This window comes from Ursus americanus, chromosome 3 (genome assembly GCF_024610735.1).
Source record: "Ursus americanus isolate L20-20 chromosome 3, mUrsAme1.1.p, whole genome shotgun sequence".
Lineage (NCBI taxonomy): Eukaryota > Metazoa > Chordata > Mammalia > Carnivora > Ursidae > Ursus > Ursus americanus.
The window spans coordinates 53,488,704-53,506,654 of NC_142129.1; the positions used below are offsets into that span (position 1 = coordinate 53,488,704).

The 17,951-nt window shown below is 35.8% G+C and overlaps 1 protein-coding gene across 3 annotated transcripts in view; it reads left to right on the forward strand.

Moving 5' to 3' along the window:
- MACC1 (MET transcriptional regulator MACC1) overlaps nt 1-17,951 on the forward strand; it is a 311,257-nt gene that overhangs the window by 97,026 nt on the left and 196,280 nt on the right. The window lies entirely within an intron of this gene.

Sequence of the window (17,951 nt, forward strand, 5' to 3'; positions counted from 1 at the left end):
AAACCAGTAAGCAAATTAACTATAGAGTTAGAAGACTTGCTTACAATCCACTGTATTACTTCACTCAAATTCACCTTGCCTCTCAAGCCTTCAGTTAAAAGAGCAAAACAATACCTACACTCAAACAGTGTATTATTAATATCTAGTTTTAAAATAATTCTGTACTTTAAGAAATGACCCTAGGAAGAAAATTTCCCTCTAGTAAAAATAAAAGCGTCAAAATAAAACTTCCAAAAACACATAGGAAATAGTTCCAGTGACCTTATAACAAAAAAACTGAAAATGTTCACGAATTCTACTTACTGGTAATTCTTTGTAGCTTAAATTTTATGAATGTAAGTTTTCAAAAATAATCAGCAACTTGCAGTTAAAAATGGTAGTCTAAGAATATATGCTAACCTCTCTCATTTCCCTGAAGGCCACTGAAATGACAAAAAAAAAAAAAGATATAAACAAGGAAATAAATCCATAGCTTCCCTAGGGCATGAAAAAACTCAGATTCAAAACAGTCACAAATTCCTGCAAGTTATGGGGTGCTTGAGTGGCTCAGTTGGTTAAGCATCCACTTCTTGATTTCGGCTCAGGTCATGATCTCAGGGTCCTGAGACTGAGATCGAGCCCCATGTTGGGCTCCGCAGTCAGTGGGGAGTAGGCTTTTTTGCCTCTCTCTGTATCCCTCCCCCTGCTCTCTCTCTTAATCTCTCTCAAATAAATACATACATCTTTTTAAAAAATTTCTGCAAGTTACAAAGGATTAACATTTAATTTCGAGGAGAAACCTGAGCAAACCACAGGTAAACTACAAGTAAAACCATTCTTCAGTAGACACAGGAAAAGAACTGAAAAAGAAAAGTAAAGGTAACTGATTTTTCCCCCCAATTCATCCTAGAGAAATTCTAAGCTCAAAGATAGCAAGAACAAGATGTATTACTTTCAGGATTTCAAAATTCTGAGAGAACAGCTTCATAAAAATAGTGAAAATCTCCTGAAGGTGTGAAAGGAAGGAGGAGCTTCAAATGCATGTACTGGGCAGAATGAGAAAAGTATTTCCAGAATGCTCTTAAAGACTCCAGGGGAAGAGGAGAAATCGACATAGAGTTTTTCAACTTCTGCACTATTGAAATTTGGGGCTGGACAATTTTTGTTGTTGTTGTGGAAGACTGTCCTGTGTGTCATAGTATTTTTGCCAGTATCTTTGGCCTGTACTCATTGGATGCCGGCAGCTCCCCCACCCCAACCAAACTGTGACAGTTAAAAATATTTGTGGGTATTGCCTCCAGATTTATACATTAGATATTTATTTATTCTTATAATATCTGTCAGATTTACTAGTTATTCATGGCAATATTGTAATTTATAAGAATATATATTTGGTCATTTCTCATCTATATTTGGTCTTCTTCACAATTCTTGGCTCACAGCTCCCCAAATCATTGGAATTTCCTAAGTGTTAAGAGTGATAAAGGTGTCTTTTTATGTTAATGAGGTGATTTTTGGAAAGCACCTAAGGATGGGGACTGGTTGCCAATGGAGGTAACCACTTGATTAGAAGGTTTAGTCTTATCCCCTGACCGCCTGGGAGAGGAGAGGGACTAGAGGTTGAATCAGCCACCAATGACCAATCAATTAATCAAGCATGCCTATGTAATGCAGCCTCCATAAAAACCCAAAAGGAAAGGATTCAGGGAGCTTCCACACTAGGGAACTAGAAGGCTCCCGAGTGCCATCGTGTGGGGCCCCAAGCTCTGAAAGGACAGAAGCTCCTTTGTTGGAGAACTTGCCATATGTATCTCTTCATCTGGCTGTTGATTTGTATCCTTTCATATCCTTTGTAATAATTGGTAATCTAGTGAGTAAACAGGTTTTCCTGAGCTCTGTGAACCATTCTGGCAAATTAATTGAACCCAAGGAGGGAATTATGGGAACCTCTGATTTATAGTTAGTTGGTCAGAAGTACAGGTAACAACCTGGACTTGTGATTTATATCCTAAATTGGAAGCAGTCATTGGAACCCCCAATTTGTAGCCAGTAGGTCAGAAGCACAGGTAATAACCTAGGCTTGCAACTGACATCTGCAGTGGAGGGTAATCTTGTGGGACTAGCCTTTGTGGAATCTGATTCTATCTCTGAGTAAACCATATTAGAATTGAGTTGAACTCTTGGACACCATGCTGGTATCTGAGAATTGCTTGTGGTGTGGGGAATCTCCCCCCCCCCCACACACACATTGCAGTTGGGTCCAAGAACCTAATTTATTCATCCTGCTCATGTTCTTGGTTTTTCTTTTGTGAGCCTCCATTATCTTTTCATATTTTTCACCTGAGTGCTAGGTTGACTGGTAATCACCCATCATGGATTTTCTCTACAGTCTGTGAGTGTATTTCCCCAATGGGCCTCTTACCTGTTGGAAGGCTCTTGTGGGAACTCTCAGTGAGGTGAGAATACTGCCTTGTAGACTTCCTTTTGGGATGGGTAGGCATATAATAGACAGATGTCTTGACAGCCTCACATTTGGTAAGAAAAAGAAAAAAAGGAGTTTAATCTGAGGGTAAAGGGCAAGTAAAGTTATCTTTCCTTTTTAAAATAATTTCCTTTTTGGGATGCCTGCGTGGTTCAGTTGGTTAAGTGTCTGTCTTCTGCTCAGGTCATGATCCCAGGGTCCTGGGATCAAGTCCCGTGTCAGGCTCCTTGCTCAGCGGGGAGCCTACTTCTCCCTCTGCCTGCTGCTCCCTCTGCTTGTGCTTGCTCTCTCTCTCTCTCTCTCTCTGACAAATAAATAAAACCTTTAAAAAATACAATACAATACAATACAATACAAATTTCCTTCTCATCCATTGTGGAATTTCCATTTTCCCATTTTTCTCAGTATTTGCCTATTTGGCATTGATACCCAACCTATGAGTCCTATCAGAAAAGATCCTGCATTTTATTTTTAGAGGAGATTAAAAACATAATCCTAGAGGCAAACAACTACTGCTGATGGGGATGGGAAGTGATAGTTCTGCTGCAGCTACCTTATAAATATATCTTTAAGTTATCTTTAATTAACTAGCTAATATATAAATATAGAGTATAATTAACTATAAATTAATTTGAGTAATAGGCTAATAATTCCTGTCTCACTCCTTATTCTTGTGCTCATTCAACTTGAGCTTGGAGTTTTTCTGGGCCTCCACTAGGAAGAGAATTCTCAACTCAGTAGTTTTTTTTTTTTAATACAGATAAGGTTTCTTTCTTTTGGTTTCTCTGTCAGTTTTATCCCATCCACTTTCTTTTGCAGAAATCCCTCAAAATTTTTGGTCCACTACTGACACCCTTTCATTTGTGGTTTTAATTTTGTAACTTCTTTTTTTTCCCCCTGTCATTTCAATGTGATTTTTGGGAGAAAGGGTTTCTCAATGCTTTTGAACCAATTCTCTCACTTCAACCTGTGGAACGCTCTCTCTGAGTCTTTGCTTGAGCTATTCCTCCTGGCAGAAATACATTACTTTTTTCAAATACTTCCTGTCCTTTAGGTCCATATTAATTTTTAACTTCCTTCAAGAAATGAGCTCCACAGCCACTCTCTTTCCAGTCAGTTATTGTTCTCTTACCTGAACTAGTATAACACTCATTCTCTCTTACTTTTTGGAACTTACCATGCTTATATTGCTGCTCAAACTTATTTTTTTCAGGTCTGTATGCCAAAGAATTTCTGTCCCCTGGAAGCAAATATTCCTTTAAAAATTTTAAGTCTTTTTTTTACAAATGCAATGCCTTATTCCAATAGTCGCTCAATAAATATTTTAAAAATCAACTTTCCTCTTAAAATCATGTAATTTTTTTGTCATTTATCATAAGGGTTTTATTGATATTAAGCATTCACTTGTTGGACAGTGCATTTAACATTTCCACACACACACACACAAAAACTAAAAAAGGTTGAATTTCCAGTTTTGCTGATTTGACCCTATAGGAAAATTATTTTTTTTTTTAATCTCAGTTAGTTCTACATTTTGTGGTTTGATTGGATAAGGGAATATCTCCCATAGACAATTATAACTAAATTTGAAAAATATTGATAATTTATAAATATGAAATCTTAAAAAGTCAGTGAATTATTACAATTAGTACATAAAGTTTTCTCTACTACTAACAAAGGCCATAACATAGTTTCATAACAAGCTCGGGATTTGGAGGACATTTTGAATCTACAAAGAATGTAACATTCATCCAAAATGAATAATAAAAAGAAATAAATGCAGACTTCAAACATCTGCCTCTATAACTTATTTTCAACAGTACTCTTTCACTTTTGCAAACTGTTGGATGAATCCTGTCTGCTCTCAGGGCTTAGGCTCTGTGCTATTTTCCTTTTTCTCTAATCTATGTTTTAGTCACAACTCACCACTACTAGATTTCTCGAAAATAGAAAGTACAAAATAAATAAACCACCAGAACCAGCAGCAGTTAAGAAAAAATGAAATAAAAATAAGGAAGCAAAGAAAATGCCTAAGTTCCAAGCCAGATAAACCCACTTGCAATAATGGGAACCTTTAAACAAAAGTTAAAATCAGTGTACATCCCTCAAACCTTATACATCCAGGTGAGATTCATCTCTTCAGTTTCATTAGAAAAAAAGATAACTTGAATAACCAGGGAAAAAATAAAAATACTTGAGCTATATTAGACTCTTGATTTCATTTGTTACAATTAAAAATTACCTATATGAAGTCCCCAACATCTTGAGAGGCTATCATTTTAATCTACAGTTTGTCTCCTCATCAATTTGTTTGATAGTAGAAAAGTGTTATTGGCTTCATTCCAGCACTTAATGGCTGCCCATGTGCTTTCTTTCTTTTCTTTTTATGATTTATTTATTTATTTTTAGAGAGAGAGAGAGAACATGAGCGGCAGGGACAGAGGGAGAGAGAATCCCAAGCAGACTTCATACTGAACATAGAGCCCCACATGGGGCTGATCTCATGACCCTGAGATCACGACCTGAGCCAAAACCAAGAGTCCAATGCTTAACCAACTGTGCCATCCAGGTGTCCTGACCATGTGCTTTTTTATTAATTCATTTGCTTTTATAGATATAGATATATTTTATAGATAGAACTTAAGAGTAGGCAAGGCAAATATTAAGTAAACATTATTGGTTTTTATATACAAGGAAACAGAGGTTCTTATATGTTACTATGTCAAGGTACATATTTAGTCAATTGCAATTGACATGTTAATCATTGTCCGCTTACCCACAGCTCCAGTTGATCACATGACTCTATCTTACTACAGTCTCAGCTAAATAAGCCCATAGGTTGACCATGTTTATGATACTCTGCAGGAGCAGACTCTGGATAAACCTTAAGAAGAGGAACAACATATATCTTCCTTAGAATTTTGGTATCGAGGTACTGAGGAACCAAAGTAATTCAGAATTCAGCTCTAGAACTTATGGGTGGTAATACAGAGTTGAGCAGGTATCCAGGTGGGGCTGCGGTAAAAATGGGTAAGCAGAAAAAGATGATAAAAGAAATATTACAGATTGAGCATATTCATCGAGTAAAATTAAGGGAAACAGTCCAGGCAGTTCTTGAAAGACTGAGTAATTGGTTTCTAATTTTGCAGTCCCAGGTCATAAGGAGCCCAAGTATACTTCATTTTCTGTTTTAGTATTCTGGGATAGTTTGTATTCTTTAATAAACCTATCTTTTATTTTGTGAATTTGAGTAGGGTTTGCTTCTTACAAGTAAAGGAGCCTTGTCAGGAACAATGATTTAGATTATCCTGGGCTAGTCATAGCATCACTTGTTAAGGGCTCAAGGTGACAAAGACAACCAAAATGACATATTAAAAGGGAACAATGTAGTATAAGCTTCTCTTTGATAAATATGGAAGTCAAATATTTTGTAAGTTTGGTATTGGAGAGGTTGACACTGTTTTATGAAAAAAGGAAGCAATATTTAACTGGAGAAATAATAAAATCAAGCCTAGCTATTAAACAATCCACAAGTGATGTCATGCTTTTTAGTATTCTTTTATTGTTTTAGTACTCTTTCATTGTCTTCCAATAAAGAAGAATTGGGTCAATTATGGGGCTGTGAGAATCATTCATGCTTCAATTATATATTTTTGAAAATTATGTCTTAGACAATTATACATACTGAGATATATAAAACAGTTGGGATTTTCTAGAATCTGGAAAAGCAAAATTTTTCTTTCAAAACAAATGTAATTAGATGAGGTAGAAAATTTTAGCAGTAACATTTAGGAAATATGCCTATATCACCAATAAACAAACCATGCACAAAAACAATAACACTTCAGGCACACAAATGGTGAGTTTTTTTTAGTGTTTTGATTTCCTGTCCCTTTCTTGGAATACATTGGATTCAGCCTCTGGATTTTCCCTAAGATTCCTTCACCATGTGTTTAAACATCTTTTGGTAAAAAGTTGTTGGCTATTTTTAAAAGAATATGTTTATTTATAAGGGTAAGATTGAGCACATGTATATTAATAAGTACAGGACAGGAACATTTGTTCTTTGCTAATCTTGAGAAAGATCATTATCTGTGCATTAGCCTTGAATTTACCAATCTTAGTCCTTTTGAAGATATATACCATATGGTAAGAATGAAACTAGTTTGGATTTTGAGATTCAAAGGATGAGTGCCTCCCTCTCTTCCTGATATTTGTGTTGGAAGTGATGAGAAGCCTTTGGTGAGATGTGTTACTTTTCACAGCTCTGGCTTCCTAATCTGTAAGACAATATCCTCATTTTCCATCATTCTTGTTTTCTCTTCTTAGATATTAACATAATACTGATTATTTGAAATCCATTTCTTACTTCCTGAAAAATTTAAGTGGTTTCTGTCAAAGTGAAAAAGAAATAGGGTAAAAAATATCCAAAATCACATTAATGTAGATATTTTAAAAGAAACAAGTGATAAAGTAAAGGAATGGTTATATTTTTAATGTCTTTACTGATGAAATCACAAAATGCTTTGTGGTAGTCAAGGCAAAGATTGATCTATAATGGGTTACATGTAATTCTCATTATTTTTGGAAATGAACTAACTAGTTCATCAGGGAATGTAATCCATACCCATTCCCTGCTGGAAGCTCTCAAAAAATCCTCAAGATCTTTATTTGGGGAACACAAATGGAGTATGTATGTGATTCTATGTTTGCAGTCTAAACAATTTAATAATTTGGACTTTAATAAAAAGTTTAGGACTTAAACATTCTCTAAAGAAAATTCTATAGGACGTATTGTAATTCACAAATACTTTATTTTATTTTAAAGATTTTATTTATTTATTTGAGAGAAAGAGACGGAGAGAGCATGAGTGGGGGAAGGGGCAGAGAGAGAGGGACAGAAGTGGACTCCCTAGTGAGCAGGGAGCCCAGCCCAGGGCTTGACCCCAGGACCCTGAGATCATGACCTGAGCCAAAGGCAGATAACTGAGCCACTCAGACACCCCCTAATTTGCAAATATTTTAAATCTCAGACAGAATGCAACTATAATAAGTTCTATGGAAAAGTATTATGTTTGTGGGATATCATTTCTCACAATGGCCACCACAACCCCTGATATCCCATGTATTCTTTTGCAAGGTGACTTTGCCCCTTGTCCATCAAGAGATGGAGTATACTGTTACTTATACTTGAATTTGGCCTTCCTGATTTGTTTTGACCAATAGAAAGCAACTTCTAAGCCTAGTACTTAAGGGGTCTTGCAGATTCTGTTTCACTCATTGGGAAGCCAATGGCCATGTAAAGAAGTCAAGACTACTCTATCAGAAAGGGTATGTGAGGATACCCTTGAGGATGAAAGGTCACATGGAAGAAAAAGGAAGGATCTTAGCTGACAACCAGCACCAACTGCTAAAGGTGGAAATGAAGCCGCCTGGGATGTTCCATCCCTACCTGAATTCCCAGCTGAAGTGGCCACATGAGTGATTCCAGTCAACACTAAGTGAAGCAGAAAATCAACCCATAGGGGGCGCCTGGGTGGCACAGTCGTTAAGCGTCTGCCTTCGGCTCAGGGCGTGATCCAGGCGTTCTGGGATCGAGCCCCACATCAGGCTCCTCTGCTATGAGCCTGCTTCTTCCTCTCCCACTCCCCCTGCTTGTGTTCCCTCTCTCGCTGGCTGTCTCTATCTCTGTCAACTAAATAAATAAAATCTTTAAAAAAAAAAAAAAGAAAGAAAATCAACCCATAGGATTAAAAGAAATATAAGATCATTATTGTTTAATTAACTTTTGGGATGGTTTATTATGGGGCAATAAATAACTCACATGGATTTTTGGCAAATATTTTTTTCCTAGTCTGTGGCTTGTGTTTTTATTCTCCTTAACAACGTCTTTTGCAGAGCAGAAAGTTTTAATTTTAATGAAGTTCTGTTTATCAGTTCTTTCTTTTGTGGACAGTGCTTTTGGTGTTGTATCCAAAAAGTCATCATCAAACTTAAAGTAATTTAGATTTTTTTCTTATGTTATCTCCAAGGAATTTTATAGTTGAGTGGTTTGCATTTAAGTCTGCAATCCATTCTGAGCTAATTTTTGTGAAGAGTCTAAGGTTTGTGTCTAGGTTCATTTTTTTTCCATGGGGTTGTTTTTCCAGCACCAGTCATTAAAAAGATTACCTTTTCTTCATTATATTCTGAAAGAAGCTATTTTTCAATTAAAAAGAAAACAGTATTACAAACAAAATAGTTAAACTTTATGTGGTGATGGTGTGTGTGTGTGTTACTATGTAAATGCTTCCTTATTATAAATGTGTGCAATCAATAGTCCACTTTATAAAGATATATCTGAAGAGCAGACAGGAATGGATAACTACCTGGCTTTAATTATGGGATATCCAGTGAAAGTCTCATGGTGATATTTCCTGATTCTTTTCAATAGAAAAAGGATTAAATCTTGTGTCATTTAAATGAATTAGGGGATTGAAGCCATAAAAGGAAGTATCCTAGGGATTCCTCAATCTTTAATTTATCTCATATTTTGTTAAGCAGTGAAGAGCTTTCTAGATTTCCTCAACATGGTAGGCTTCTCAAATCTGTTCCCATTCTTGAAGAAAGTATTTTAAGAAATCCATGGGGCCTCCCCATGCAGGGAATGTGAGCCAAGATCCCCAACAGAAATGGGGACATCCAGTGGGAATTCACCCACTTCCAAGGGAGTGCCCCTTTCCACCTGGGGAATACCTGGAGTGTTACTCTCCTAATTCTAAACCAGTGGGGTGTTTGTGGATATACATGAATTTTTCTTGAAATTGTGGTGATGACTAACTGCTCCAGGTTGCCAAGGTTTGCTTATGACTTCAGATGACAAAATTCCTGATTGTAGAATTGACCATAGTATTTATTTTCTGCTTCTATCATATGGTTCTGAGAAATCAACTTCCCACCTCTGGCCTACATCCTGTTTCCACTTCTTCAGAGTCTCAACTACAAAAGAAAGAGAGAGATGGGACGGGGAGGAGGTGTGAGGGAGAAGACAACGGAGAAAAGGAGGGCAGGACAGAGGGAGGAGGGAAGGAAGAAGAAAGGAAGAAACGAAGTTCAGAGATCAGTGAGTCGGTAGATGGATAAGTAAAATCTGAGTTTAGATGTAGTTTTATATTTCATCTGCTAGGCCTCTTCTGACTTGTCAAATTTTATGGTTTCTTTGCCAAATCTCCTAAATATGAATTCAAAACAGCATGTTTCTTTAACGTGTATTATTGCTGAGTTGTTTTGTGGCTTTGTCGTAAAAGTCTGGTTTCAAAAACAATATGAAAGCAAACGTTCTCAGAAGGCTTGTGAGGTTTCATCTAAAACCAGAAATGGAAACAAGGATGAATAACTCACCACAGAAGAAAAACGAAACCTCTCTATACACTATGACCTAGCCAAAAAAAGTGGAAATGCATTTCATAATTTGTCAAAAGTTTAAGGGACATACAGCAGATGTATTTTTTACTCCAAATTAGCTGAATTTCTTCTTGATTCAAGTTTCAAAATGAAATACTTTCTCACAGTTTTGCTATAGAGTCCATGAAACTGATAAATACTGTGTTTTGTATTTATTGGACAGATAAATAGACACATTCCTAAGTATTCATATAAACATAATTATTCTGACTAAAAATGTCCTATGCTTAAGTAGATATTTTTTTTATTTTTTTAAGATTTTATTTATTTATTTGAAAGAGCATGAGCTGGGGGAGAGGCAGAAGGAGAGGGAGAGGGAGACTCCCCACTGAGCAGGGAGCCCGATGCAGGATTCTATTCCAGGACCCTTGGATCATGACCTGAGCCGAAGGTAGATGCTTAACTGACTGAGTCACCCAGGTGCCCCAAGTAGATTTCATTTTTACAGTATCATTTTTATTTTTAAAATTTTTAACAATTCAGATTCCCCTTTTTTATTTATGAGAGAGTATCAATTTTGAAGATTTTTTTTCCCTTTGAACTAAAATGTTGGAAGAAAATGCCATTGATACAACCATCACTATGAATAACTCATTGTTATGTATTTGTAAGTTTAAAGTTCCTAGAATTATGACTTCATGTTTTATGCATTTAACTACTAGATAATGAGTAGAAGATAGTAAATCCTTGGTGTAACAATTCTTGATTGGGCAGGAGGCAATACTTTGTTTTTTCCCAATAACTTGATATTTCTATAAAAACTTTTAATATGGATATAAAGTTTCAAGCTTACAAAATTTTGTAAAAAATAGAACAAGATTTACAAATTTTGTTTATATTTTTCCCCATTTCTTTATTACTCTCTCTCCTTCTCTCTCTTTGTGTGTATGTGTGTGTGTTTGTGTGTATGTGTGTGTGTGTATGAATATGTATTCTCTATGTGTATGCGTGTGTGCATATGTATATATGTTAGAGGGTATGAGTTGATGTCATGTGTATATAGGATTGTTATATGGAAAAATTCAACTTATTTTCTGTTGCTTTCAGTGATCAGATAGTCAATATACTGTATATAAACTTGAGCCAACCTTTGGTTCAATATAAGGAAGAATTTTCCATCATCTCAGCTACTCATAAATATGATAGTTACTTTGTTGACAAGTAAATACCTCCTTTACCAGGTGCTGAGGCAGAATTAATTTTTATTGGGGACATAGTAGAGAAGAATTAGAAATTTACTAAGCTTTCATAGTGATAGAAAAGAAAAACAGTTTAAATTTATAAAACAGCTTCTTAGCTTTTGACATAGAGTTTAATTTGTGGAGAAGAAAGGTAGCCATCTTATACTACACTCTGTATGCTAAATTTATATGAAAGAGGCAAATACAATGGAAATAAGTGTTACTTATTTCAATACTTTCCCAAACACCTTCAGATCATGGAGTTAGCATAAAGTCTTACATCTTTTACACTTCTGAAGAGAAAAGGTATTTAAAACCATTACCTTGAAGAATTTTAAGTTCCTAAAAGTCATCAAAAGATAAATCAATGCTTAGCAGAGAGCTAAGAAAAGAATATTATTTATTAATAATTGTTGAAATAAAAATGAATAATCATGTTAGTAAATTTTAGTATTAAATGCATTTTGTTGTATTTGAAATGTTTTAAAATTGGTAATCTATATTTGGTTTTATGTGCTAATATTCTATTAATTATAACATTTGATTACCTTATTCTTCAAGCATGCCAGATAAAGTTCACTTAACTCCTCTTTTTTAAATCTGCCCCTAAAATTATCAAACAGACTAACATCTGCTTTATATTATGGTGTGGCTCACTCTTTTTCTGGGCCCCTGCCCCCAATACACACAGACTTAGGAACTCATGCTCATACATGCCATTGGTATATTTTACCTGTTACACAACGCACACACACGCACATATATATATATACACACACATATTATCGCATATATGTATATACATACAGCTACGTACGCTCATACTTGTATAATATGTTTGTGTATGTAAATGTAATACAGAGAGAGGCAGAAAAAACAAGAGAGAGAAAATTGTTTTAGCAAGATCTTCTAAAATCATAACACCTGACAATTGCTGAGTACTTACTCAGTGCTAAGCAATACACTAAGTACTTTAAATGCTTTATCTTGCTAAATGCTCATAACTCTTTAAAATCCTACTGTGTCTTTCCTTTTAAAGATTTTACAACTACTATGTGAAAGAATCGAAATACACAATTGGTCAGTGTGATTCTAGCTATTCTTAACCACTGCACCACATGGTTGATAATGACCCACACAAGCACTGTCTTTTCCTTTTCCATACTTAGACACAAATTCAGTCTCCATATCACAGTACTCCCCTATACTTATCATATTCCTAAGTCTATGAAGAGTTTTTCTTCTCAACTGGGAACAGATTTGCCCCTGTGGAATAAATGGCAATGTCTGAAGACATTTTTATTAATCATTATTGAGAGGGTATTAACAGCAGAGGCCAAGAATGATGCAAACATCCTACAACATACAGGACATTTCCTCAACACTACACACTTACAACAAAGAATTATCTGGCCCAATATGTTAGTAGTGACAATGTTGAGAAACCTTGATCTGGAGAGGCATATAGTTGAGGAGAAATAGAAATATTTATGTGTGTATGCTTAACATAATGATTTCTCTTTAGGGATTCCTTTTAGGTTGTTAGAAGACAATAGCTCTCAGAATGCTTCGGAATTCTAGTAGGTTATTTTGACTCACAAATCACAATAGTTTTATTTCCAATTCAGAAGACAGTATTACCACATTGTCTTTGATACCCAACTGTGTTATATGTCCAAAATGTCTTGACTGGATGTTGTAGACCACACACACACACACACACACACACACATATGTTTTTTTGTTTGTTTTGTTTTTTGTTTGTTTGCTTTTAACCCCACAAGCTTGGACAAGAAACCTGTTAAGGTCTTTGTCTTAGACCCGTTGTCATGATCTGATCTATATTGTGCTGGGAATGAGACAATACCCAGCATTAAATGAACAAATCTTCTCTACACAATCATTTACTGCTTTGAAACTGCTCAAGGACATCTCCTCTCCCTTAATTGGCTACAGCAGATCACATTTCACTATTCAAAAGATCAACGGGTCATGTCAAACTACAGTGCCCTCTGGCCTAACAGACTTTCTAGTAATGTGAATTTTCTGAAATGGGATTTAATTCTCAACTTTGCAATTTGGGTCATCAATAACCATAAGTAAGTCTGGAGGAAGAGTTCTTGGAAATGAAAAAAAAAATCTATGAATTTTGGAAAAAATATGTATAGGTCGCTGCCTATGAAATTGCCAAAATTTGACATTTTTAACCTATAAAAATGGCAATTCCACCTACTTTGACTGATACTGGTTTTGGTCCTTGAACATAAAACATTAAGGAAGAGCAGCAGCTCTGCAGTTAACCTGTGTTAATTGTTTAGATCCTGGCTCTGTATCTTATTGCTTGTAAACTTGAGAGCATTGTTTGATCTGTTCAGATCTCAGTTGCCCAAAGCCTTCAGTTCGCATATTTACTAAATATGTATATTTTGTTTGTTTGTTTGTCTTCACAAAAGCAAGGAACTTACCTTTTTTCTTATAGTTTCATGCCCATTTCTTAGTGCTAGACAGAGTGGCTGTGGTCTATGCTTTATACATTTGTTGAATGCATGAATGCATGAAGAATATAATATTTACTTTATAGAATTGTTGTGAAACTTAAATGAGATCGTGTATATTAAAGTTCTCAGTATGTATACTAAGTGTTAAATGTTAGATGTGGTTATTATTAATTCAAAAAGAGCAAGAAATTCCAGATAAGTTTTAGAGGTGGTTTTTTTTTCTGTTTTCATGTATTTTTATCTTCACTTTGAAAGTACATTTTTTATTCAATGCCATTACTAAAGTTCTATCTGATCCTGGTGAACTTACATGTCAGATTCTCTTACCACACTTTGAGAAATATGGCCCTAAATTTTTTGTGCATATATCACTCTGTAATTGTTTACTGAATGAATAAATGAGTGAATAAATAAATTCACTTCCCCTTTTCTCTACTTTCATCTTTCTCCTCTAGACTGTGAGAGAATACATTTTCTTCAAAAATACCTACAATTAGACAGATTTCTATTGCAAACAGACGCAGTTCCAGGAAGCCATCTAATGTCTTACTGGGTTTTTAGTCACCTTCTTTCCTACCAAGAGTCCCCTGGTTCCTTGGCCACGTGACTTAATCTTCTTATTGCCTTTATCTATCTTGGGCAGGATCTCATCTTTGTGTGCCTCCCATGAGGATGATGATGGCGCTGCACTATTCACTAATTCACAACTTGTTTAAAAGGTGACACTCTGTGGTAAATTTGGAAGTAGTAAAACAGAGCGGTATTAATGAATCAGTTCTCAAAATTGTAGATTTACCTCTACTGTAGCCTTATCTCATTTCACTGAGATTGTTTTCACAGTTTCATACTCTACAGCACTTCTGGACCAGAGTCTCAGAATCTAAAAGGATGGTTAATATTCAGAGATGTCTAGTTTCACAATCACTTAGAGAATTTCTAAAAGTTATACTTGCCTGGGCTATACCCAATGGAAATAATGACTCAGTAGGTGAAGGAAAGGGTTCAGGTAACTATAAATAGATGGAATATATATGTAAGCCATCCTTGTTAGAATCTTTGTCCTAGAACACAGTTTCTGACATTTCAGTTGAATTATGAATCACCTGTGGGACTTATTAACCATGAGGGTATCCAGGCTTTATCTCAGTGAACCTGATGCAGTAGTTTCAAGGTGGAACAACCAAATCTGTATTTTAAGTAAATGGCCTGGTCAACCTCTGTTTCATATTCTTTTACCACATTTTGAGAAATGTGACCCCAAAATTTTTGCACATGTAGCACTTTGCAAATTATTTAGTGAATGAATAGATGAATGAATGAATGCACCCCCTCATAGAATTACTGTGAAGCTTAAATGAGATAATATATAATGTACTAAGTATACTATAAATGTTCAGTGTTAGCTCTAGTTATGATTAATTTGAAAAAAGCAACAAATCCAGATGTTTTGAAATTTTTTTTCCTTTTCCACATTTATCATTATTGTCCTCATCAGTTACTCTACCCTTAGTGACTAGTTAGGAGAGAGTCAAAGTTAAACAAATAATTACATAAATTATTATTGGCTTATTTGGGTAGGGCAATAAATAAAACATTTAGGTGTTATGGTAATAAATGGGGCAGATTAATTTAGTTTGAGAATTTGAAGAAGTTTTCTGGAAAAAAAGAAGTTCTTTGTTTTTTTGGGTTTTTTTTTTTTTAAAGATTTTATTTATTTATTCGACAGAGAGAGAGACAGCCAGCGAGAGAGGGAACACAAGCAGGGGGAGTGGGAGAGGAAGAAGCAGGCTCATAGCAGAAGAGCCTGACGTGGGGCTCGATCCCAGAACTCCAGGATCACGCCCTGAGCCGAAGGCAGACGCTTAACTGCTGTGCCACCCAGGCGCCCCTGGGTTTTTGGTTTTTTTTTTTTTTTGAACTAGAACTTGAAGTGTAAGTAGGAATAAGCCAAATAAAAAGTAAAGGAAAAGAGTCCAAAGTAACAGGAACAGCATGCACAAAATCCATTTGTTAGTAGAATTGCTTTGAGGTGGACAAGAGGCGTTAAAGGCCATGAGGAGACTGTTGCATTAATCCATGGAAGGCATTATAGTGACTTGGGTTAGGGGTGGTATAGTGACTTGGGAGGGGGAAAATGTGAAGAGATTCATAATCTATATTGGAAATGGAAGCATGGTGTTTAGTAATGTATTGATTGAGAGCAGTGGGTGATGAAATGGAGATGTTGGGGTGATTTCTAGGTTTCTGGAATAAACTGATGAGTAGTGGCTCTCCAACTTAACATATTATCACCTGACAGCTTTTAAAAAGAACCCATACCTGGGCCCCACTTCTAGAGATTTTAATTTTGTTTGTTTGGATGGGGCTCAGACCTCAGTTTTTTAAAACTCCCAGATGACTCTAATATCTAGTATTCAAAGTTGAGAGTTACTGGGCTGGGTCACTGTAGTACTCACTGAGATAAGAAAAGAATCAGATTTGGGGGAAATACAATAAATCCCATTTTGTTCATACTGAATTTGAGGAATCTGTGAAATACTTGTGATTGCAAGTGATGTCAAGCAGGGAGTTGGGTACGCGGTCTGAGCTCAAAAGATTGGTCTTGGATGGTGACATTACATGTGATTTGGATGTAACTTTAGAATAGTATTTGAAGCCATGGGAATTTTTTCAGCTTTGGCTAGAGAGAGGGTCATCTTAATTATAATAAACCACTGTCTTTTGTTCCCCTGTGAGTAAGGTGGAAGCCCAACCACCCCCCTAAACTTCATCTAATCATTTCTTGGAGTTCCCAGGGATGGCACATGCAAATTCATAAACTGTTGTCACATTTTTTTCTGCTGTTGTTGAGTTCTGTCCCCTCACAAGACACTTTTTAAAGATGGTACTTCTCCAGAGGCACCACTGGTGGAACCCAGTGTGTCAAGGAGCTGGTTGTCTCTTGATGCGTTCTTTCTAGCTTGAAAGCAGAGAGAGCTATCCTTCATTAACTGGAGTTACACCCTTAATTAACTTTGCCACAGCAGAGTCACTAGGAGGTCCTAACGGCCCTTTTCCCAACTCTTATGTCATAACTTGAACAAAGCAGGCCCATAATGTCACTAGGTCCTACAATAACTCCTTTTGCCTTTGTTTCTACTTCTTTCTTCACTAAGATTCAGAGGGGCACCCAAAATATCTGACTTGGAAGAGAGCAACCATAAGTGAAGGAAAGATCTTGGGGTTATCTCCATTCTAATCACCCCAATCCTCTATCAGGGATTAACACTCTTTATCTTACTCTGAACCAAAACTGTCATGGAGACCCAGTCATCAAAAGTGCTCAAGGAGTGACTGAATCTCAGTAGCACAGGGTGTGGTTTTAGATAGTGTTATAGTCTACCCTCTTACTTGAAAATGTGGGAAGAGGAGACTTAAAAGTTTGGTTAAATGAAATCAGAGTTGACTTTGCTCTGTATCTCTAGAAAATGTTTACACCAAATATGGAAAGCACTTGCTTGACGTACCAGAGAAATATTGCCAAACAAGAATGAAAATTGCATATCAATAAAAAATAAGGGTATATCCTTTGACGAATGTTTTCAAAAGCTAAGAATTATATTTGCTATGGTAAATTCAATGTTCCAGATGCTAATAAAATAAAACAGAAATAGTTAAACAGATTGTTGCATTTAAGAGCTGTGTAAATCATGAAAACAAGTGAAAAACAGCCAAAGGAACTGGTCACTTAATCTGTATCAAGAAAGACAAATTATGAAGCAAAACTCTCCCTCATAGATTTCAATATGGTACCTGATCTGGTAGTTTGATCATCTGAAATGGAAGGAAAGTCCATTCACTTTTATTCTGGACTACAGTTTGAGAAAAGGCCAAGTACATAGCAACATGACATTTCTAAAGCCAGCCTAAATCATTTTAAGTGGCATCAAAGAGCTACAATAAGCAAAGCATTCTAGAAGCTCTCTGGAAAAACCAGCATTCACCTATGAAGGAAATGGAGGAGCATAAATTAGAAAGCTCTCACTGTAAGTCCTATGTACCTGTCATCATAGAATTTCTAAAGTGTATTTGGTCATTTTTAGTGAATAGAAGTAATTTAAATTTATTTTCTTTCTTTTTTCTTTCTTTTCTTTTCTTTCTTTCTTTTTTTTTGCAAGAAAGAAACTTTTGGTGCTTCTTTTTGCCACAAGTAATTTTGTATCTCATTCTCCAGCAGATTGAAGAGCTCCTTTCTCTCTGTTTCAAATAGAAATGAAAGAGGATCATTGAAGAAATTTTGCTTAGGTTTCTCTTTTTGCAGAGGCACTGCTAGGCCTCTTAGCATTCAACCAGAAAATTCAACCAGAAAAGCTGCAGGTCTACAAATTC